This window comes from Patella vulgata, chromosome 4, assembly GCF_932274485.2.
Source record: "Patella vulgata chromosome 4, xgPatVulg1.2, whole genome shotgun sequence".
Classification (NCBI taxonomy): domain Eukaryota; kingdom Metazoa; phylum Mollusca; class Gastropoda; family Patellidae; genus Patella; species Patella vulgata.
Window position 1 is genome coordinate 36,547,248 of NC_065882.2, and position 24,975 is coordinate 36,572,222.

General features: G+C 37.4%; 1 long non-coding RNA gene across 2 annotated transcripts; it reads left to right on the top strand.

The window, feature by feature from the left end:
• The first annotated feature begins 14,622 nt into the window (after positions 1–14,622).
• LOC126817229 (uncharacterized) lies at positions 14,623–22,922 on the top strand. Of its 2 annotated transcripts, none has more exons than XR_008787939.1 (3): positions 14,623–14,664; positions 20,813–20,873; positions 22,672–22,922. It is a non-coding gene; the product is annotated as an uncharacterized LOC126817229 (long non-coding RNA). The 2 variants fall into 2 exon arrangements; XR_007678894.2 differs by lacking the exon at positions 14,623–14,664 and adding an exon at positions 14,708–14,797.
• Positions 22,923–24,975: the final 2,053 nt, after the last annotated feature.

The window sequence follows — 24,975 nt, forward strand, 5'->3', positions numbered from 1 at the left end:
CCCGCTAGCCAATCAGTGTTATTAATACTAATTAACTATGGGTTCCTATTGCTTGTATGAGTTTACTTAACAGTTATCAGGTTTGGTAATTATAAAAGAGATTTAGCTTGTTGGTATTGTTTTAAGAGGCTTGTGACGAGTTCAATCAGTTGATTGGCTTGTACACTAAGCTTCTTGGTTATTAGATGATAGAAAGAAGAGTAGAATAGTTAAATAAATGAAGAGTCTGATAAGGAAAATAATGGAAATAAGGAAAGGATGAGAAAGAAAAATAAATAAATAAATAAATGGAGTTAAGAAGAATGAATATAGGGAGAATGAAAAAACAAATAACAAAAAGTAAAAAGGGGTGAGGGGAAGGTAACTAAATAAAGTAGATTAAATAAAGTAGATTAAAAATGTAGAAAATAAAATAGAAGGAGTAATTAAGGAAATAAATCAAAGAGAAAAGAAGCAAAAGTGGAAGAACAAAATAAAAAAAATAAGGTAGATAGAAAAGAAAAAACAGCTTATACCTTGTGAAGGTATAAAAATAAAAAATAAAGACAACCTTAAAATTACTTATGGACTGGAGGATCTTTGCAGAAATTAGTAGTCCTGGGTTTGGGGAGTCTTTTGGGGTCTGGGCTAGGCTACTTTATCTATGATAAACTCAGCAATAGCTTTGGAGCTCTGGTGCACCATGTGTTATAAGTACGAGTACCTACGTGTAGCCAATGGTTACTATATCAACTTTACGGCAAGCTCACACCAATCTGATTGAAATTAATTCAGTTATCTTCACTCAAAGTCGTAAAAATAGACCTCTGTAAAAACGACTTTGCCAGTTATCGAAAACACTCTTAATCCCCTCAGACGCCAGTGACGTCACAGTGACCGAATGCATATTCGGAATGTTTATTCCTTAATTACCTATATACAGCCGGTGTGTGTATTCATTGACGCCTTAATCCCCTTAATTAAATAAAACAATTGACTACGGAATAATTTGTTTGGTAATTCATTTTAATTTAAGATCCAATTTAGAATTTGTTTCATAATGTGCGGTCGCTCTCGTTTCTCACGACAGCAATTTTAATACACTCTAACGTCGTGTGCAGTCCAATCGATTGGAGATACATTTTCGTCAAAAGAGTATTGTGGTTCTAATTTCCCCGAGTAAAAGAGTACAGGAGTAAAAAGATGTGGCCATGCAAAAATGTATCATAAAAGTCAAACATGACTGAAAAGCGATTTGTAAATGACGATCCGTTATCACCGTACGGCGGATTTGACTTCATTACTCTGAAATAGACCGTAAAAATGAAATACGAAAAATATCTCAATATACGTTAGAATTAACAGTACAAGTAAATTTTGTTGGTAACCATCTAAATGGAATGACAGACAGATTGAGAAGGTCCATCTAACTATCTTTGTGTATTGAGAATAATATGGCAAGTAGTGTCGTTAATATCTGTCATTAATTAATCAATCCGACTAAAGTTATACTGACTTGGGGTCATAAATTAATTTACATCTCTGTGTTAGCATTGATTGTTAGTGGGATTAAGAATGCTTATTAGGTAATTATCTTTTTTACGCCGGCATGATCACTGTAGGTGGAACGTATGCGTAGTACCCACGAATGAACTAATGGTAGAATCGTACACACACATATTAATTGTATAAAATAATTAAGTTTTACTCATCAGTTGTTTATAATTATTATTTACCCAATAATTATTGCTCACCGGTGTTTTAGTAATCAAGTAGCCTCGTATTATTTGTTGACTGGCGTTCAAACAACACTTAATTGACTTGATATGAAATCTGAATATAAATTATTCGAAGGATAAACTTTTGTGATACGATTAGGTTATCTTCTTTATAATAAAATTATTTTACAATTGCATTGACAGTTTAATCACTCACCAAACGGCATCAGGAACTCTGCGTATGATCAAGTGTATTTGATATTCATGTCCATGAATCCCATGCAATTTTCGCGCCAAAGTTTAACCTCAGTTACTACGCCCGTAGTGCATGGAACCGTACATGACAATAAGATTCCCAGCGTTGATTGGCTGAGAAATGAGGGCGATCTATGCATGGTCATCGGAAAATTCGATATTCGCTGTGAATTTCAAATGGAGTTACGATAAAAGTTGTTCTTTGTGTATAGAAATGGTCATTATTATTATATATAGCTAATAATGAATATATCGACAATTGACTGGCACCATTTGTATTTCTGTAATTATCTATACTAATATTTGTGACTGTCGTTTGTCTGTCTTTTTGTCTGTCTGCCTGTCTGTTCGGGGTTGGCGGCTACACTAGGTCTGCCCCGAGTCTGAAATTTGGGGTATAAGGGTAGCTCGGACCGGGGAGTAACATAGGCCAGGTGGCGTTAGTCTACCACTTCCGGTTTCGGAGTTATGACCCCCGAGCGAAGCCGGTCTGTTCGGAGTTGGCGGCTACACTAGGTCTGCCCCGAGTCTGAAATTTGGGGTATAGGGGTAGCTCGGAGCGGGGAGTAACATAGGCCAGGTGGCGTTAGTCTACCTCTTCCGGTTTCGGAGTTATGACCCCCGAGCGAAGCCGGGTATCCTGCTAGTAGAGAATAGTTTGGGATATCAAGTATTACGGGGTTATCCAAATTACCGGTAAATGCGCTAATTGCTTAGGTCGTCTTCAGTTGTCACGGGGCCATTTAAACAATGGCACCTTAAATGGATCTACGGCATGATACGGCATTTTAAATTCACTCTAAAATATCCGTTCGTTCGTTCGTTCTTGGTGTTTAACGTCTGCTTCCACATAAGTTATATCGCAGACAAGACATAGGAGAGCCGAAGCTATATTCCAATCACAAATGTCTTAATATATACTATTCAAAAAAAGTAGGGGATATTTGATTTTGGGGGCATAATACTAAAATATGCAAATGACTACGAAAAAAGTCACTATAGAACCTAACAGAAGAAACATTTCCAGTTACATGTGACGCCCAAACGCACCAATAGCTACCGCATGGAATGCAGGTGATGCTTGGGATCATCATGGGGGTCCAACCCAAGATTTGCACGACTCTGACTTTGAATGTTACAGTCATTGTGGCATTGAATTCCAGGGTGGAAACATCAGTTTAATTGTTTTAGTGACCAGAAAACAAATTTTGATATGCGTCGGCTTACCCAAAATGAAAGGTTACGTGCCCTTGGCATGCTACAGATCGACACAACACAGGCGGTTGTGGAGCGGACGATGAATGTTTCTCAGTCTGTCATAAGCAGGCTATGGTCCAGATACCGTGATACATAATCTGTACAGGACAGACCACGCTCAGGTCGACCAAGGGCGACAACTCAAGCCCAGGATCGATTTATCCGTACCTTGGCCTTGAGAAATCGTGTCATCACAGCAAATCAGATCAGCGCTCGTCTTCAAACAGACACTGGTGTGAGAGTGAGTGGCCAGACGATTCGGAATCGACTGCATAGGGGTCACCTTCGCGCCCGACGTCCTCGCGTGATCCCTTGTTTGAGAGATCATCACATTCAGGCAAGACGTCGTTGGTGTAGGGATCGTCAACACTGGGATAATCGACGCCGGAGCAATGTGATGTTTTCAGATGAGTCAAGGTTCACTGTTGATTTTTTGGACAGACGTAGGAGGGTGTGGCGTCGTCGAAACGAGCGCTTCCAAGACGTTAACGTCATCAGACATGATCGATTTGGGGGTGGTTCTGTTATGGTGTGGGGAGGCATCACTGTTGCTGGAAGAACGGCTTTACATGTTGTTGCAGGGCGTGTTACAGGCCAGTACTACCGGGACAACATCTTGGCAGTCCATGTTGTGCCGTTCGCACGACGTCATGGCCGCCGTTTCATCTTCCAGGATGACAACGCAAGATGTCACAGGGCCAGGATCGTTACAGGTTACCTCCAACAACAGAACATCACCACATTACCTAGGCCAGCACTGAGTCCCGACCTCTCCCCCATCGAGCATGTCTGGGACATGCTTGGACAGAGGTTACGTCAACGTCAACAACGTCCTGCCAAGGACTTGCTGCTGCGTTGCAACAGGAATGGGACAATCTGGACCAAAATGACCTTAGACGTCTCATTAGGAGTATGCCACGTCGGATCAATGCTTGTTTGACAAACAGAGGAGGATTTACCCGTTACTGACTTGGTTGTGATGCTGTGGTAACTTTGCTGTTTGACCCCGGGTATCATTTTACCCTTATAATGGTCAGTCTGTGCCTTACTTAGTCTAACGATCATTTGGAATAAATCGATGAATGTGAACTTCATTTCATTTTGTCATTTGTTTCTTCGTCAGTTTCATTAGGTGACTTTAATAACACTTAAAAATCAAATATCCCCTACTTTTTTTGAATAGTATATAACAACGCAAGACGATAATTCGGTGATTATGATTATGCCAGTCACATGTTAATTGAACCGACACGTACACACATGTCAACTGGTGGTGTGTATTGTATAGATATTAGAGACTTTTGGCTCGCGGAATTTTCCCATCCGTATCACGTATCCGTATCGTATACGCGATACGTTGCGTCAATGTAGTTTTAGAGTTTTGGCAGATTTTCGCGTCGCGTACGTGTGCGTCGACCAGCTGAGCTTAGTTCTATTACAGCATGATGGCAGATATCGACCAAGATCACCATCAGTACTAGTCAAGTGCCTATTAGAGCCGAAAATTTCCCGGAGGGAATAAATTCGTCCGACAGTCGCTGAGCTATTAAAAAAAAATAATGTCGAATCTTATTAAAAATCTTCGACTTCGACTCGACTGCAATTTTTGGTTTCACTAATGTATCATTTCAGAAAGTTTATACCCCTTTACCACAGAATAAAATCATTTACAGAATTGCAAGGTTCCGTTCCCTAAATTTAGCACGTAGATCAACCATCATGGTTAAAAACACATCAAATATACACCTTCGTGTTCTGAAATACACAAAGATTCATAAAACGCTACGATACAACAATTCAGCGTCTAAAAGTAGTAAAAAAGACGGTAAAAAGACACGACAATGTTATACGGACCTTTTCCGTATGAAAGCTGTTTGATACGTGCTGCCGTATCCATGTGACGTATCACGTATGAGAAATGCACACACATTGATGACGTCACACGCAAAATCCATACGGATACGAGATACGGGCCAGAAATCTACGCTTGCCAAAAGTCTCTAATGTATGTATGTGTAGTGCCTGTGACGTAACCAGCCAATCAACCGGATTAAGGTTGTAATTGAAAATTTGAAAACCGTTTTTGGATTTCGAATACTTAAACCTCAATAGCTGAATTAATTTTAATCAGATTGTTTGAACTTGCCGTAAAATGGAGGGGACTATTAAAATGGGTTCGTCCGTCCGTCCGTCCGTCCGTCTGTCTGTCTGTCTGTCTTATCAGAGCGATAAGCAATTTGATTGGCCGAGACTTTGGAACACAATAACTGTCCTTCTAATTGAGCTAGAATGTTCAAACTTGGTGTAGGTGTTTATTAGGCCAATGCCTTGATGGAGTTTGAAGATGAGCATTTTCTGCTTAGGGTAAGCATAGGTAAGCAATTTGATTGGTGGATGCTTTGGGGTGGGGCACGATAACTTAGGTTATAATGAAGTGAGAGCGATGGATCTCCAAATATAGATTCATTATATCATTACCATGACTAAGTTCGATGGTGCGAATTTCCTGCTTAGGCTAAGGAACGATAAGCAATTTGATTCGTCAAGACTTTGGAACATAACATCTCTGCTTTTAATTGAGTTAAAATGTTTAAACTTGGTGTAGATGTTCATTAGGTGAATGTCTTGACTGAGTTCAATGATTAACATTTCGAGCTAAAGCTAAGTAGAGCTAATCAATAATCATTGGTCGATGCTTTGGGACAAGATAATCTTGATTCTATCTGATAGAGAATGATGAAACCTAGTGTATAGTTTGATTTCTCGATACTTTTGAAAAAAATGTGCGATTAATTAATAATAATAATATGTATATTTATATAGCGCACAGTACCATGCTATTATGCATTCTCAGGGCGCTACACAGACTGGGTGCCATAATAGGCCGTAAATAGATGAGTTTTTAAATTAGTTTTGAATGTTTCTAGGCTGGATGACAGTTTAATTTTCAGCGGCAATGAATTCCACAGAACAGGCACAATATGAACAAACGATATGTATCCAAATGATTGGAGTTTATATTTTGGGATTATAAGAATATGTTCTTGTTGAGAACGGAGTGGACGCCCAGGAAAGTATGGTAATAACAGATCTGCTAGATAGGAAGGTCCATTTCCATATAAATACTTATACGCAAGGCACAAGAGCTTAAACTCTATTCTTGATTTGATTGGCAAGTATGAACTGCGTCCTTCGATATTAGATGACGAATGTTTCTGATAGAGCGGAGGTGGAGAGTTCTGAATCGATGTAAACACTCGAGTGTTTTACTTCGTTGACTGGTTTAATTTCTGAGTCAGCTATAATGAGAGTTTTGACCCAATCATGATAGCTTCAGTTTTATCATCATTTAATTTCAACATATTGGTGGACATCCAGCCTTTTAAAGATTGGGTGCATTTTGATGTACGTTGAAATGATTGGTCAAAGTCACAAGGATAAAAACTATCAATAATCTGAGTGTCATCTGCGTAGAAATGATGTAATAGGCTGTATTGGCTGATTGATAAGAGATACACTTGTTGTTTAGAGAATAAACAGAACAGGTCCGAGTACAAAGCCTTGAGGAACTCCCCAGTTTAATTCAACTGCATCCGACTTAGCATCTACAATGGTAGTTGACTGAATTCGATTGTTTAAGTATGATGCAAACCATTTTAGACAAGGTCCATGAATACCGTGTTGGTCTCGAGGGTTTTCAACATAGGGTCATGGTCAATCGTATCAAAGGCTGCAGATAAATCCAGTAGCACCCGAGAAACCACTTTACCGCAATCTACAGCGCAACGTATATCACTAACTACCTTAAGTAATGCTGTTTCTGTACTATGATTTTTTTCGGTACGCAGACTGAAATTTATCCAACAGAGAATTAGAAAATAAATGTTCTCTAAGTCTATGGTTAACAGCCTTCTCCAATATTTTCGAGAGAAAGGGAAGATTCGATACCGGCCGAAAGTTTTTAAGTATATTCGAATCTAAATTGTCTTTCTTCAGCAGGGGTCGAACATTCGCTTGCTTGAAAAAGTCAGGAAAGATTCCACTTTTTATACTAATATTTATTGTTGTTGTAATAATCGGAAGAAGAATATCTAAATGTTGGATAACTATACGAGTTGGTATAGGATCGTTAATAAAAGTTGTGGGCTTATAAGAAAGAATTATTTCAGAGATCTCCATTTCAGCGAAGACTGTGAATTCAAGAAACGGTTCACCGCGAAAGGTAGTGGTATTATCCAGGGTGACTGCAGAAGAGATTTGTAGATCAGATCGAATCTTATCGATCTTGTTAACGAAGAATTTATTAAATGAGTCAGCCAAGGTTTTAGAATTTTCAGATGCTGGTAGCTTAGTGTTGTATTTCTTGCCAAACAATGAGTGCATGAATCTGTGAAGTTTTTGCGGATCGTTACTACATTCTTCAAGTTTCAGCAAACAATAATCACGTTTAGCTTGACACGGGTTGTCTTGTTTCTAGCATCGCAAAATATCTGACGGTGAACTGCAAGTCGTGATTTACGCCGCTGTCTCTCTGTCTCTTAATATGTGTCATCTATTTATTTTGCTGCCTGGTCATAGTATCCGTATGAATTGGGTATCATACGACAGTCCAATCATCGTGCCACCCAACGATACATTAATTTGTTTAATCCATTGAAAATGGACGGAGGAATCGCGTTTTTCCCCAAAGCACCCATTTTTTGCGTTTTTTTTTCTCAAAATATCGGACATTATTTCGACTACTTCCGGTTTACGGATCGTTGTTGAAATTGCTTTATCCAACGGTATGACAATATGGCTTTACGATCCAGGAGTTTCAGAAACATCGATTGAGGTTTTCAAAAAAATATAAGGGATGGAAAATGGACAGAAAATTCGAAAAATAAAGGGCGATAACTCGGAATGAAACTTATATCATTGGAATCGGATGGAATTAAGGTATTCAAAAATGTAGGTCAAATTTGAAAATTTTGAAAAATAACAAAAATTGTCCCTTAAACAACATATTTTCATTTTTCGAAAGCTGGAAGTCAGCATCGAAATTTCGAAATTTTCAACTGCTATCATCCGAGATAAGACACAGGGTTTCCGAAAATGTCATTTGTAGGAAAATAGGTACAGAATTGACGAAGCTACGGCCATTTTTTAACGTTTTGGCACCGCACGAAATTCGGCCACTTCCGGTCTGCGCAGATGTTTCAAAAATAGTTTATCAAGTAGCTACCACATGGTTTCCCGATAGAAAATTTGGTCCCGGATCGGTATCTGTTACAGATACTGAGACATAGGCTCCCGTACAAAAAAATAATAACTAGATCTGCTAAGCAGATATTAAAGCTTTCATATTCACAATCACTTCCTTATACATGTGATGGGTCATATAAAGAATCTGAACAAGATAAAAAAAATCATTAAAATCAGTCAAAAACTCGCGAAGTTAATGCGATTTTTCATTCGTAAACAACTTTGTCGGCACGAAAAACATCGGACGCAAAATTCGAAATTGTGACATTTTCAAATACCATAAATTCGACCCTGATCCCGGCTAACCAGAAATGTATTCATTTTGGAAATAGGAGACGTATTCTCCAAACTACGGCCTATTGTTTTCATTGCCATGTCCGTTATCGTCGATTTTTCACTTTTTCTAATATTCAGTTCAAAATGGTGACCACCAGTTGACCAATATCAAAATTCTGATCCGATAGATTTTTAGGCATTCCTTCAAGGATTCAGAAAATGTAAATCCCATGTCTGTAAGTAAATACTGCAAAAGCCTTATGGATTTTTCACGTTTCAAGATGGTTGCACTTCCGGTTCAATCGGCAGACTTCATATTTTGTGTACACATCAGTCCTGTCTTAGCTAATACAGAAACAAAATTTCAAGGCACTCTAACCTATATTTCGTCGATTTTTTAAAAAAATTTGATCCTTAATTTCATCAAGGAGAGATAATTTTGAAAAATTCTACAGACATCTTTTAAGTCGCATCTCTAAGATCTATTTACATACTAAATTTCATGAAAATCGCGCAACTATTAAAGAAGTTGTAAAGTTGGTCTCAAATTCCGGTTCGAAATCACAGCGACGAATTTTCTAAATTCGAAAATCCGAAATTGCAGATTTGAAGTGAATGTTTCAAGGTACTCAAAGAAAAAAGAATTAGTAAAATAGGTCAAATAGTCACAAAGTTACAGCAATGTAGGTCAAATGCATTTGTTCGTAAAATTCGGTGATTTCGAATTCGAAAAACGTTTCGAAAATATATTTAATCAACAGCCATTACCCATTTTTGGGGGGCATAGTAAAAGTTTTAGAAAGATCCTATGGTTAGATTCTGAGAAATCCGATTTGTGGACAAAACACACACAAAAAAAAAATAACTAGATCTGCTAAGCAGATATGAAAGCGTTCATATTTACAATCACTTCCTGTTACATGTCAAGGTCAAGGGTCATATAAAGAATCTCACCAAGATACCCCCCCCCCCCCAATTAAAATCGGTCAAAAAGTCGCTAAGTTAATGCGATTTTTCACTCGTAAACAACTCTGTCGGCATGAAAAACGACAAAGGCAAAATTCGAAATTGTGACATTTTCAAATACCATAAATTGGACCCCGATCCCAGCTATCCAGAAATGTATTCATTTTCGAAATAGGAGAAGTATTCTCCAAACTACGGCCTATTGTTTTCATTTTCTTGTGCGTTATCGTCGATTTTTCACTTTTTCTCATATTCAGTTCAAAATGGGTTCCATCAATTGACCTAGATCAAAATTCTAATCCGATAGATTTTTAGGCATTCCTTCAAGGGTTCAGAAAATGAAACTCCCATGTCTGTAAGTAAAATATTGCAAAAGCCTTGTGGAATTTTTCACGTTTTAAGATGGTGGCACTTCCGGTTCAATCGGCAGACTTCATATTTTGTGTACACATCAGTACTGTCTTATCTAGTACAGAAACAAATTTTTTCAAGGCAATCTGACCTATATTTCGTCGATTTTTTTGAAAACTTTGATCCTTAATTTCATCAAGGGAAGATAATTTGGAAAATTTCTAATGACATCTTTCAAGTCGCATCGTTAAGATCTACTTACATACCAAATTTCATGAAAATTGTGCTACTATTAAAGAAATTGTCAAGTTGGTTTCAACTTCCGGTTCGAAATCACAGCGACGAATTTTCGAAATTCGAAAATCCGAAATTGCAGATTTGAAGTAAATGTTTCAATGTACTCAAAGAAAAAAAATAGTAAAATAGGTCAAATAGTCACAAAGTTACAGCAATGTAGGTCAAATGCATTCGTTCGTAAAATTCGGTGATTTCGGATGAGTAAAACGTTTTGAAAATATATTCATTCCAAAGCCACCATCCATTCTTGGGGGGTAGGTCAAAGTTTCAGAAAGATCCTACGGTTAGATTCTGAGATATAAGAACCAGCTAAACTCGAAAACAACCTTGTCGGCACGGAAAACATCAAAGGCGAAATTCGAATTTGTGAAATATTCAAATACCAAACATTCGACCATGATCCAGGCTATCCTAAAATGTATTGATTTCAGTAATAGGAGACAGATTTTCTAAGCCACGACCAATTGTGTATGTTTTCAAGCCCATTAATGTGGATTTTTCACTAATTTTCATTTTCAATTCAAAATGGCGTCCATCAGTTGACCTAAATCAAAATTCTAATCCGATAGATTTTAGGCATTCCTTCAAGGATTCAGAAAATGTAACTCTTATGTCTGTAAGTAAAATATTGCAAAAGCCTTATGGATTTTTCACGTTTTGAGATGGTGGCACTTCCGGTTCGCTCGACAAACTCCATATTTTGTGTACACATCAGTACTGTCTTAGCTAGTACAGAAAAAAAAAATTCAAGGCAATGTGACCTATATTTCGTCGGTTTTTTTTAACCTTTGATCCTCAATGTCATCAAGGGGAGATAATTTAGAAATTTTCCAATGAAATCTTTCAAGTTGCATGGGTAAGATCTACTTACATACTAAATTTCACGAAAATCGTGCAACTATTAAAGAAGTTGTGAAGTTGGTTTGAACTTCCGGTTCGAAATCACAGTGACGAATTTTCGAAATTCGAAAATCCGAAATTGCAGATTTGAAGTAAATGTTTCAATGTACTCAAAGAAAAAAAAATTAGTAAAATAGGTCAAATAGTCACAAAGTTAATGCAATGTAGGTCAAATGCATTCGTTCGTAAAATTTGGTGATTTCGGATGAGTAAAACGTTTTGAAAATATATTCATTCCAAAGCCACCACCCATTCTTGGGGGTAGGTCAAAGTTTCAGAAAGATCCTACGGTTAGATTCTGAGATATAAGAACCAGCTAAACTCGAAAACAACCTTGTCGGCACGGAAAACATCAAAGGCGAAATTCGAATTTGTGAAATATTCAAATACCAAACATTCGACCATGATCCAGGCTATCCTAAAATGTATTGATTTCAGTAATAGGAGACAGATTCTCTAAGCCACGACCAATTGTGTATGTTTTCAAGCCCATTAATGTGGATTTTTCACTAATTATTAAAGAAGTTGTCAAGTTGGTTTGAACTTCCGGTTCGAAATCACAGCGACGAATTTTCGAAATTCAAAAATCCGAAATTGCAGATTTGAAGTAAATGTTTCAATGTACTCAAAGAAAAAAAATTAGTAAAATAGGTCAAATAGTCACAAAGTTAATGCAATGTAGGTCAAATGCATTCGTTCGTAAAATTCGGTGATTTCGGATGAGTAAAACGTTTTGAAAATATATTCATTCCAAAGCCACCACCCATTCTTGGGGGGTAGGTCAAAGTTTCAGAAAGATCCTACGGTTAGATTCTGCGATATAAGATTTGCAGGAAAAACACACAAAAAAACCCAAGTAAATGTTTCAAGGTACTCAAGAAAAAAGAATTAGTAAAATAGATCAAATAGTCACAAAGTTACAGCAATGTAGGCCAAAGGCTTTCGTTCGTAAAATTCGATGATTTTGGATTCGTAAAACGTTTTAAAAATATATTCATTCCAAAGCTACCACCTATTCTTGGTGTGTGGGGTGGGGGGCGGGGGTAGGTAAAAGTTTCGGAAAGATCCCTATTGCTCTGGTATTGGTTATGCAGGGTATTCGTTTTTTAAAATATATTAATCAATGATTCAATACTAAAATAGTATAAACAAACTTCTCTCAGTTATGATATTGTAATTAATGGTGATTACTTTATGTGTTTATTTTACTAAATTTTCAAATGATTTAAAGATACATTATGGGAGATTAGATAAAGGGCTTGTAGTTCTCACTGTAATAGTTAAAAACTAGATAATGTAAAGGGAATACGCTGAAAATTTTAGTCAAATTGATCCACTCTGAATCGAGATTTTAGCGATTGAATTTTCGGCGTAGCCGCGATCATTACTGAAGTCGGTACGATAAAAAACATTGTCTCGATTATCCATTTCAGGATTAAATCATGAGTGGAAGTCGAACAGCAAATCAAACCCAATCCAATAAACATCGCAGAGTAGCGATTACATTGAGAGTCGATTATGGTCTGGATAAGTTAACTGATGTCTAATTAATAATTTAGATAACATTTCAGGCCTAAAGAAAGACCTGCAATAGGCAGAGTTACATCTTGCACAATGTATGTTTAATATCTTTCAAATGGTGGGGTAGTACAAAATGTATTTATTTACTTGCTTGAAGAATTAAATCAGAAACAAAAACATAAGAAAAGGGAAAGTTGAAAGAGCTGAAAGTTGTTAGGGCCTACTGTTACTTAGTATTATTTTAAAGGAGCTAAGTCGCTAATATTTGGCACCTAGAAATTGACATAAATGGGTCGCAACGCATATAATAATGTAATATAAATGTATATAAACTGATTTACATTTAATCGTTTCCGTTTTTACTCTAATTTCAAATCAGTTATGTTCGGCGAAATACGCTAGAAATCTTAATCGAATGGAATTCTCTAGCGTCTGGTTATTCCAGTCGATATAATATATTGCGTGGAATATCTCTAGCCACGTTCTTCGGGTCCCTTCTTACAGAGAGAGAGAGAGAGAGAGAGAGAGAGATGAGAGAGAGAGAGTTTAACGGCCACTCGACACAAACTTGGTCATTTCGGGACTAACACTAACATATGGTTTAATTTTATTTCAATAATTCGCTTGCGCGTAGGGGTCTTTAGCAGTGGGAGAAACCGAAGGACCCGAGGAAAACCCACGAGGTTGGACAGGCGACCCTACACCTTCTCACGTACAACCGGGGATTCGAAACCACGGCAGTTGACTGAATGACAAGCTTTATGATACAGCGCGCAAGTGCTAACCATTCGACCATCCACCCCACCCCAACCCACCCCCCCTCTTCTTACAAATGGGACTGAAACGCATTATGGTACACGATTCGCGTACCATAGGTAAAATGTTTATTTTGTCTTAAATATTGGATATCAGAAGCCCATCTTTTCCCGGTAAGATCACAACATCAATGTTGATTTAAATTGTCAAATAATTCGTGTTTTCATTGTCGAAGACTTCGGATGATTAGTTACTTTAAATTAAGTAATTTGATAAATGAAGGAAAAGATACATACTAATTATTGATAAATAAATATTTATAGTAAAATTATATTACTAAAATCAATGAAAGATCAGCAATTGTAATTAATTTAAAAGAGCTAAATCACTAACATTTGGGACCTAGAAATTGACAAAAGTGGGTCGCAACGCATATAATTCTGTAATATGAATGTATATAAACTGATTTACATTCAATGGTTTCCGTTTTTACTCCAATTTTAAATCAGTTATGTTCGGCGAAATAAGCCAGCAGTCTCAAGCGAGTGCAAATTTCTAGCGTCTGGTTATTCCAGTCTACATCCGCCGTTTGATTTGGCTCGATGTATCTAGCACATCCCTCGAGTCTCTTGATACAACTGGGGCTGAAGCGCATTATGGTACACGATTCGCGTACCAATGGTAAAATGTTTATTTTGTCTTAAATAGTGGATATCAAAAGCCCATCTTTTTCCGGTAAGATCACAACATGAATGTTGATTTAATTTGACAAATAATTCGTGTTTTCAATGTTGAAGATTTTGGATGATATTGAGTTAGAGACTTAGCTACTTTAAGTGAATTCCGATACTCTTTGAAATAAATACACCTTGACCTACACGTACAGATTTTTTTAGCACCGCCTTCACTGGGTCTGTGGAGGGATGGAACTAGTTATTCATTTTATTCCTAGGTATTATACATTGAAAATAAATTAGTTTTGTGGGAGAAATCGGACGTTTTCGAAGTGAATTCTGGTGTGTTCAACGGAATTCCGATAATTTTAAGTACATTCCGGAGAATTCTAGTATTTTCCGGTGATTAGTCCGGCTACAGATGAAGAGAGGTCCCAATAGAATAGACCCGTCATACGAATTTTTGACAGGTGAGGGTGTTTAATTTTTATTTAATATAGGCCTAACCTAATGTCTTTTTTATGGTGGAGAAAAGAAGATTCAGCGTTAAAAGTACAACGAATATATTATGGAGGTTTCACTGAGTCACGGTTTAGTGATATGGTGAGGTTTTAAAAGGGTTTAAATGCAATGTTGTGAAATGAAAATATACAGTAGGCCTGGTTATAAACCACAAGCACGAGGCTGCAACACGTTTTGAAATCACGCGTTTTCTCGTCTGTCTGCACTCCACCAAAGCTATTTTATGGCTGGTTTTATTTGCACAATCCGGAGACTATTTGCCACATGTGGCAAGTCTCCGTACCGCAATTATCAACCGATTTCAATGAAACTTACAGATAGCGATAACATTAATAATATCTCAGAGTAGGTAAAATTCGACCACTTCCGGTTAGCGGTTTCGGAGATATCAGGTTACCACACTTTTCAATCGATATCCACGAAACTTACAGAATATGATAACATTAATAATATCTCAGAGTAGCCATATGATAACATTAATAATATCTCAGAGTAGCCAAAATTTCGACCACTTCTGGTTAGCAGTGTCCGAGATATCAAGTTACCACACATTACATGTGGCACGGCTAGAGACCACAATTATCAACCGATTTCAATTAAACTTACAGATTATAATTACTTTAATAATATCTCAGAGTAGCCAAAATTTCTACCACTTCCGGTTACCGGTTTCGGAGATATCAGGTTATCCCACATTTCATGTGGCACGGCTACAGATCGCAATTACCAACCGATTTCAATGAAACTTACAAATTATATAAAACATTAATAATATCTCAGAGTAGGCAAAATTTCGACTTCCGAGATATCAGGTTACCACACATTTCATGTGCCACGCCTACAGACCGCAATTACGAACCGATTATAATTACATTAATAATATCTCAGAGTAGGCAAAATTTCGACCACTTCCGGTTAGCGGTTTCCGAGATATCAGGTTACCGCACAATTGTTTGTGAACAGTCTACAGGTCACAATTTTTATCCGATTTCAATGAAACTTGAAATATAGGTTTATCACCCTAAGATCTCGGTTCCTTTCGATATTGCCATCTATCGGACCGTAACCTCATGGATTATGGCCCCTGATTGTACGAAAAATCACGTTTTTGGCTTGTGAACACTGTAGAGGTCACAATTTTTATCCGATTCTGTTGAAACTTGAAATTTAAGTTTATAATCCAACTTCCGTAACTTCCTGAATTATGGCCCCTGATTGTGCGTAAAAACGCGTTTTTTGGCTTGTGGACCCTATAGAAGTCATAATTTTTATCCTATTTAAAAAACCGTGTTAATATATCACCGTTACACCCTAAGGACGGTTGAGTTCGAATCTCGTGAAAATCGGCCCAAAACTGACAGACAAAATGGCCGCTGTTCGTTCTCAAATAGCGTAAAAATATGGTATATCAATGTTGTGGACCCTATAGAGGTCACAATGTTTATCCGATTTTGTTGAAACTTGAAATGTTAGTTTATAACACAAAGATCTCGGTTCCTTTCGATATTCGCGCATATCGGACCGTAACTTCATGAATTATGGCCCCTGGTTGTACGCAAAAACGCGTTTTTTGGCTTGTGGACCCTATAGAGGTCATAATTTTTATCCGATTTAAAAACTGTCATAATATATCACCGTTACACCCTAAGGACGGCTGAGTTCGAATTTCGTGAAAATCGGCCCAAAACTGACAGACGAAATGGCCGCCCCTCGTTCTCAAATTACGTAAAAATATGGTATATCAAGGTTGTGGACCTATAGAGGTCACAATTTTTATCCGATTTTGTTGAAACTTGAAATGTAAAGTTTATAACTCAAAGATCTTGGTTCCTTTCGATATTTGCGAATATCGAATTGTAATTTACTGAATTATGGCCCTTGATTGTAGGAAAAATCACTTTCGTTTTAGCTTGTTTTCTATCCATGTCTCGAAAATATGGGCGTATCCTGCCTGGCAGCCGCTGGTTAAAGTAATTATAATCTGCAAGTTTCATTGAAATCGGTTGATAATTGTGGTCTGTAGCCGTGCCACATGAAATGTGTGGTAACCTGATATCTCGGAAACCGCTAACCGGAAGTGGTGGAAACTTTGCCTACCCTGAGATATAATTAAACTTATTATAATCTGCAAGTTTCATTGAAACCGGAAGTGGTCGAAATTTTGCCTACTCTGAGATATTATTAATGTTATCATATTCTGTGAGTTTCATGGATATCGGTTGATGTAGCCGTGCCACATGAAATGTGTGGTAACCTGATATCTCGGAAACCGCTAACCGGGAGTGGTCGAAATTTTGCCTACTCTGAGATATTATTAATGTTATTATAATCTGTAAGTTTCATTAAAATCGGGTAACAATTGCGGTCTGTAGTCGTAAGGCTTTTTTGAAATTCTTGCTTAACACATGTGGCAAATAGCCACTGCCCTATTTTATTGGTACATGTAGAACCACGGATAATGTGGAAGTTATCTAATTGTAGTGAATCAATACACTTATGATGTGAATATATATTGATTGTAAATATTTTTTTTTAAAACTAGACCATACCAAATGCCAATGTTAGAGTGTGTGTGTGGTGGGGGCGGCGGCGAATGAATGTGTTAATCCCGAAATGAATTAGTTTGTGTCGAGTGGATTCTATTTCCCATTTCTCTCTCACTGTTCCATTTTGGACACCAAAAAGTAATATTGGTAATATAACATTCACAACACTGTAAACAAATTTTATTTCATATGGCCATCTAAATAAATGGTCATGTAACGAGCCTTAACCATTTAGAGTGGGTGGTGATCTAATAGTTTAACATGTGCACGTTTGATCATAAGGTCCCTTATTGAGGCAAGTGGAGTGGTTACAATTTCCCACTTGTAGTTCGGTAAATTGTAGTTAGGTTTACCTATACCTAACGTTTATTCAGTAATATGACCAGCTTCCGAGCTAAAGAGGGGTTGAATGGCCAAATGGTTAGCACGTGCGCGCTGTATCAAATGGCCTGTCATTGAGACAACTGGCGTGGTTTCAAATCCCGGGTTGTACGTGACAAGGAGTAGGTTCGCCTGTCCAACCTCGTGGGTTTTCCCCTGGTCCTCCGGTTTCCTCCCACTGCTAAAGACAAATACGCGCAAGCGAAGTATTGAAATAAAATTAAACCATTTGTTAGTCCGTAATGACCAAGTTTGAGTGGACGTTAAACCCCATCTCTCTCTCTCTCTCTCTCTCTCTCTCTCTCCTAGCTAAAGAAGATGAGCATTTTCTGCTTAGGGTAAGCAGGGATAAGCAATTTGATTGGTTGATTCTTTGGGACAGATAACTTTAGTTCTAATTAAGTCAGAGTGGTGAAACTTGGTGTATAGTTTCATTACATCAGTACCTTGAATAAGTTCGATAATGTGCATATACTGCTCATGGTAAGCAGAGCGATAAGCAATTTGATTGGTTGAGACTTTGGAACACAATAACTCTCCTTCTAATTGAGGTAGAATGTTCAAACTTGGTGTAGGTGCATAGGTGCGTACGGGGAAATTTTTGACGGGGGGGGGGGGGCGGTGGTGGTTGGTGCCCAAAAAATGTAGTTAGGTTCTTAGTATGTTGCATAATAATAATAAATTCGCTGTTAAATTGGACACATTCAAGAACACAATATTTTTTATACAACTGTGTGCCCAAATTTTCCCAGCATTTGGTGCGGCCGCCCCCCCCCCCCCACCCCAGCTCGTACGCCTATGTGTAGGTGTTCATTAGGTGAATGGTTTGTTTGAGTTTGATGATGAACACTGTCTGCTTACGGTAAGCAGAGATAAGCAATCTGATTGGTTGATGCTTTATATTAGGGCACGATATCTTTGGTTATAATGAAGTAAGAGCGATGAAACTCCAAATATAGATTCATTATATCATTACCTTGACTAAATTCGATGGTGCGAATTTTCTACTTAGGTTAAGGATCGATAAGTCATTTGATTGGTCAAAACTTTGGAACATAACAACTCTGCTTTTAATTGTGGTAGAATGTTTAAACTTGATGTAGATGTTCATTAGGCGAATGTCTTGACTTGAGTTCAATGATTAAGTTATAACATTTCGAGCTAAAGCTAAGCAAAGCTAAGCAATTTCATTGGTCGATGTTTTGGGACAAGATAACCTTGATTCTATCTGATAGAGAATGATGAAACTTAGTGTATAGTTTGATTGCTCGATACTTATAAAAAAAATAAATGCGCGATTAGTTAATATGTGTCACCTATTTATTTTTCGGATTTTGGCAGGGGACATCAGCCTCACTGTTGGCTTGTTTGTGAATATTTTTTATATGCCCACATGGAAATGTGGTCGTATTTTGCCGTCGCCCCCGTCCGTCCATAATTTCTTGTGAACACTCTACAGACTACATTTAACATCTGATTGTTTTGAAATTGATATATGTTGTTTGCATTAGTGAGATGAAGAAGCCTATTTAATTTCAAGAACCTCCTTTAATTTCTTCTGGAGTTATTGCCCTTGTTTCACTTTGTTGCACCTTGTGAACGCTCTAACGACAAAAGTTATCAACTGATCTGTATGAAATTTATAGGCATCATTTAAATTACTAAAACAAAGAAGCCTATTGAATTTCAGCAATTTCCGTTAATTACATCTAGAGTTATGGCCCTTGTTTCACTTTGTTAAATCTTGTGAATGCTCTAATGACAACAGTTATCATCCGATCTATTTGAAATTGATATGCATCATTTAAATCAGTGAAACGAAGAAGCCTATTGAATTTCCGTTTATTACGCCGTGAGTTATGGCCCTTGTTTCACTTTGTTGTACCTTGTGAATGCTCTAACGACAAAAATTATTATCCGATCTGTATGAAATTTATATGTATCGTTTAAATTAGTAAACTGAACAAGCCTATTGATTTTCAGAAAATTTCTGTTAATTACATCTAGGGGTTATAGCCGTTGTTTCTCTTTGTTGAAACTTGTGAACGCTTGAACAACAAAAGTTATCTGTATAAAATTCATATGCATCCTTTAAATTAGTGAAATAAAGAAGCCCTTTGAATGTCAGCAATTTCCGTCAATTACTTCTAGAGTTATGGCCCTTGTTTTACTTTGTTGAACCTTGTGAACGTTCGAACAACAAACGTTATCATCCGACCTGTATGAAATTTATATGCATTATTTGAATTAGTAAAACGAAAAAGCCTGTCAGATTTGAACAATTTCTGTAGATTACTTCCAGAGTTACGGCCCTTGTTTTAGTTTTTAGAACCTTGTGAACCCTCAAACGACGAAAATTATAATGTCATCTGTATGAAATTGTCTATTAAATTCCCCTAATTACCTACAAAAGAATAAATATGTGACAACCCTTGTCGACTGCTGAGACGATTTAACTGCTGTGGGCGTATGTTTTATTGCCTGGCAACCTATCTTTTCTGTTTTGTTTTACAGTGGGAGCCCAGTAGCTAAGTGGGTAAGGCACTGGCTCGCTAGCAAGGAGGTCCTGGTTCGATCCCTGCATTGGCTGATAAAGTTCATCGAAATTTGCCGACGTGGTTTCCCCTTGTCATTGGTGCAGGACAGAGGGCCTGACAAGGACAGCTGTCTAGTCGTTCAGATGAGACAAAAACAATGTCGCGTGTATACATTGCTGTGCATGAAAAGATCCCATGCCAGTTGGAATTCGAAATAGGTGTAGGCCATAGTGCTGCTGCCTGGGAAAAATTTCCCTCATAGCACACTTTATGGCATATGCCTGTCTTCATTAGCCCAGTCAGAGCAGAACAGTAGGATGTTAAACTCCATTTCATTTTATTTTGCTTTGTTTTACAATGTAGTGACATATCTTTAAGTTGTATTCCTGATAAACTTCACAAGAATGTTTGTTTAATTCAAGTTTCTAAAGGTTATTTGAAGAATCCTTTGCAAGTCTGGGGAGTTGGGTGGTCTAGTGGCTTAATGTGTGCTTGGAAATAACAAGGTTATATGGAAATATTCGTTTTAGAGATTAAACTTTTATATATTACAAGCGATATCATATACACACAGAGACTGTAATTAAAGACTCTACAAATATTTATAAGAGGTATTTTTTGTATATTTTCAGATGTGAGGCTAGTCTCTGCTGGTTAAATTCTGGTTTATTGGTTACTGGTAGTAGTTTTACAGTAGGTATAACAGCTTGGCTAACTGTTGTATTAGATTTTTATCAACCACTTTACATAAAGCTTGTATATTAGCTTGGCAAACTGGTATACATTTAAGCACTCTGCCAAAAGATAAAGAATAAACTTAGAAACTTTTATATACGCAGCTTGTATATCAGCTTGGCAAACTGTTATACATTGAAGAACTCTGCTAATTAACAAAGAAACATTCAGTGCTTGGCACCACTGTCTTATTATAGCAAAAATCAGCTATTCAATAGGATTGTGACGTTCTATTGTCTTAGGAAAGTCAATTTGTACTAGAAAAATATTAAGCTAAATAAGAAAGAAATTGAAAAGAAACGAATAAAGAAATAGAAAAGAAAAATATTTTAGTTAGAAGGGTGTAGAATTGCATTTCATATAAACTAATTAAAGGGAAACAACTACAGTTTTCATTGACACTAAAATTTGTCACTATGCCTCGCATAAAAAAGAATTCAAAAAGAACTTTAAATTTGAAGCAATATGCAAATCATAAAAAAGTTGAGGATGACATGAAAGCACAAAATACATCAAATAATAATGAAGATGACAATACACCCAAAAGATATTTGCAAAAACGGTCAAATAATGAAATTTCCAGTAGAAAGGAAATATCTTCTATGCAGTGGCGGCGCCAGCCGTCGGTGATTGGAGGGGCAAAGTCCAAGGTTAAGGGGCAAAGGCACGAGCTTCAGCTAGGGGTAGGGGGCCTCCCCCAGAAAATTTTGAAAAACAGGTTGCCGGAAATGCAGCCCGGCAGTATTTTAGGCACTGATCGATGAGGTAAAGTGTCAAACGAACAGACTTGCGAATCACGACGTAGCCCACTGAAGAGCGTCAAAGAAGGGAGTCCTCCCCCAGAAAATTTTGAAAAATAGACTGTCGGAAATGCTGTCTTACAGTATTCTGTCAGGCACCGATCGTCGAGATAAATAGATCTGACCAGATACCGCCCGTCGCCTGTTCACTAGTTTATCCGACTAGAGAACAGAATGTCAAACGAACGGACTTGCGAACCTCAACGAATTCCCCTTGTGAGCGAGTAGCGAGTCCATTGGGGATCTCGCCAAGAAAATTTTGAAAAATAGACTGTCGGAAATGCTCTACAACATGCAAGTTTATGACTGAGTGGGGATGTGGGATTTATTCACTGTAGAAGGTATTGATTACCGAAACGTATCACAAATACTTTTTTTTATTTTCTAAAATTATTGGGGGGGGGGGCAAACAGAGGGCAGACCACATTAATGGGGGGGGGGGGGGGTGCCCCCCCTCTTGCCCCCCCCCCCCCCCCCGGCGCCGCCACTGCTTCTATGGTAAATGTTTATGGTAGTTTTCATCAGGCAGATGTAAGATTTGGTAAATTTAGTGGTACACAATGTACTGGAAATTCTTTAGTTGCTGTTTTATTTTCTTCAATTAAATCTGTTCATATATGGAATACAAATGACTTGGATAAGATTTTAATAGCTGGTAATGAATTATACAGTTTTTTGCAATCTTCTTCATCAATGGATAACCGGTATATTTTGATATCTGAATTGCCAAGAAGCCTTATTGTTTTTGAAGTACTTTTTAATATAGATATTCAGCTGGATCCTTTAGTAGGACTGATAAGAACTGGAGACAGTACTTTTGAAAACATTGAAGTATCTAAGACATTGTATGAGGCTTTGCAAACATCCCTTTTACAATATGAGTCATGCTTTATAACTTTTGGTGGTAATACATTTGTATTCATGAAAAGATGTAATAAGTATTATATATTTGACAGCCATTCCAGAAATTCAGAGGGACTGTTAACTCCTGATGGAAGATCAATATTGATGGAAATGAAGGATATTATAAAGGTTTATACAGACTGCTGTAATTTAGCTGAATCAATGGGAATCGGTATAAATACACAGTTTGAAGTAACCGGTATATATATCATCAATGGTGCAATAAATGAACATGACGAAGCTTTAATTGATGACAATAGTAGTGAAATATTCAGTGAAATAGATGATGATGTATTTATATCTCATGTTGAAACAAGCAATTTTTTCTTCAATACATTGAGTTTAGATGAGCAAATCAGAATATGTAGACAACTTGATATAGTAAATAGAGTTGACAATAATTCTAATAATGTAAATAGATGTCCAATCAATCGACCATCATAAATTAAAAGTATTACTGGAGACGGTAATTGTTATTTTAGATCAGTATCATATGCAATATCTGGTACAGAAGTGAATCATAGAATTGTCAGGTTAGCTATTGTTAATCATTTAAGAAACAATGAAGCTGTATTTACACCATATCTTAGAGCTGGCTTTTTGACTGTTGATGACTATTTAAAAAGATCCAGAATGAGATATTCAGGGTCATGGGCTACAGAACTTGAAATATATGTTTGTGCTGATTTATTACAAATAGATATATATACCTATAGTAATAACAGGTGGCTGAAATTTTCAAGATTACAGATATTGGATGATGGATCATGAACAGATTGCGTAAACGTTTTGGCGTCTGTGGTCAGGCTTATGATTGGATCAATTCCTTTCTTCGAGGAAGAACACAAAGAGTGTCAGTTGGATCGGCGGTGTCGTAGGACCATCCCCTAAAATTTGGAGTTTCCCCAGGGTTCGGTCCTAGGACCGGTTCTGTTTGCATTATACATGACTCCAGTCGAGGATATTATCAGCCGCCATGGTCTAAATGCCGTAATATACGCTGATGACACCCAGCTCTACATCACTTGTGACTCGCGAACAGACTCAATTTCTGCCGGTCGTATTGAGGCCTGTATAGATGAGATTCGTCTCTGGATGCGTGCAAACTTACTTGCACTCAATGACGATAAGACTGAAATTGTCCGTTTCTCATCGTGCAGGAAAAATGCGAGTCCGCAGGTTGTCGCGGGTGATGTACGAGTTGGTGAGGTGCTTGTTTCGCCATCGGCTTCCGCACGGGACTTGGGGGTGATGATGGACTCGGCTGGACTGATGGATGATCAGATCAAGAGTGTGTGTAGCAGGGCTTCTCACTCGCTGTGGCGTATAGGGCGAATCCGGCATTTGTTAGACCAGGCCAGTACTGAGAAATTGGTGCATGGCTTTGTGACATCAAAACTGGATTACTGCAACAGTCTTTTTTATGGTCTCCCGAAATACAAATTAAAGAAATTACAACATGTTCAGAATTCCGCTGCTCGACTGGTAATCCGAAGGAAGCTGGAGCGTCACGCAGAGATGACGCCCATTCTTCGGGAACTACACTGGCTCCCAGTTGAGAAGCGGATTCATTTTAAACTGTCATGTATAATTTTCAAGTTAATACGCCATAGTGAGTCAGCGCCTTGCTACCTCACTAATATCATTAGTATTCAAGTTCCATCTTATCGGACTAGAAGCAGTGATGAGGTGAAGTTGCGACCCTTTTCCCACAAAACACATGGAAAACAAACCAGTGAGTTGTATGGCGATCGCGCCTTCAGTCGTGCCGCGCCTACTCTCTGGAATGAGCTGCCATTAAGACTTAGATCACTCACCAAATTCAGCCTGTTTAAATCCAACCTCAAGACATATTTATTCAATTAGGCAATAATACTACTAGTCAATCTAATGTTTTTATAGGCATACATTTGTACAAATTATTGATAGTTTTTATTTATTTATTATTATGTATATACAATGTGTAGTACGCCCATGTAAAGACGGTTGAGACAATTTGTGTGTAACGGTCTATAAAAAATATATATTATTATTATTATTATCAAAAAACAAAACAAAGAAAGGAAAGAAAAAAGAAAAATCAATGATTTCAAAAAAGAAAAAAAGAATAGCCCAGAATATATCTGCTGTGTGTGTCATAGATTGTTATTTAGTAATCAAATAACTTGTTGTAATGAAAAACTTTATAAATCTGCCAAAGTTAAACAGGAAAGAAACCACAAGAAGCGATGACTAATAATTTAGATCCTGGTCCAATAGTTGATGAGCTAAAAGCACTGAATTCATTAGAAACCCACTTGGTATCACTACATATTCCTTTCATGAAAATGGTTAATTTATCATAGTTCAAACAACAT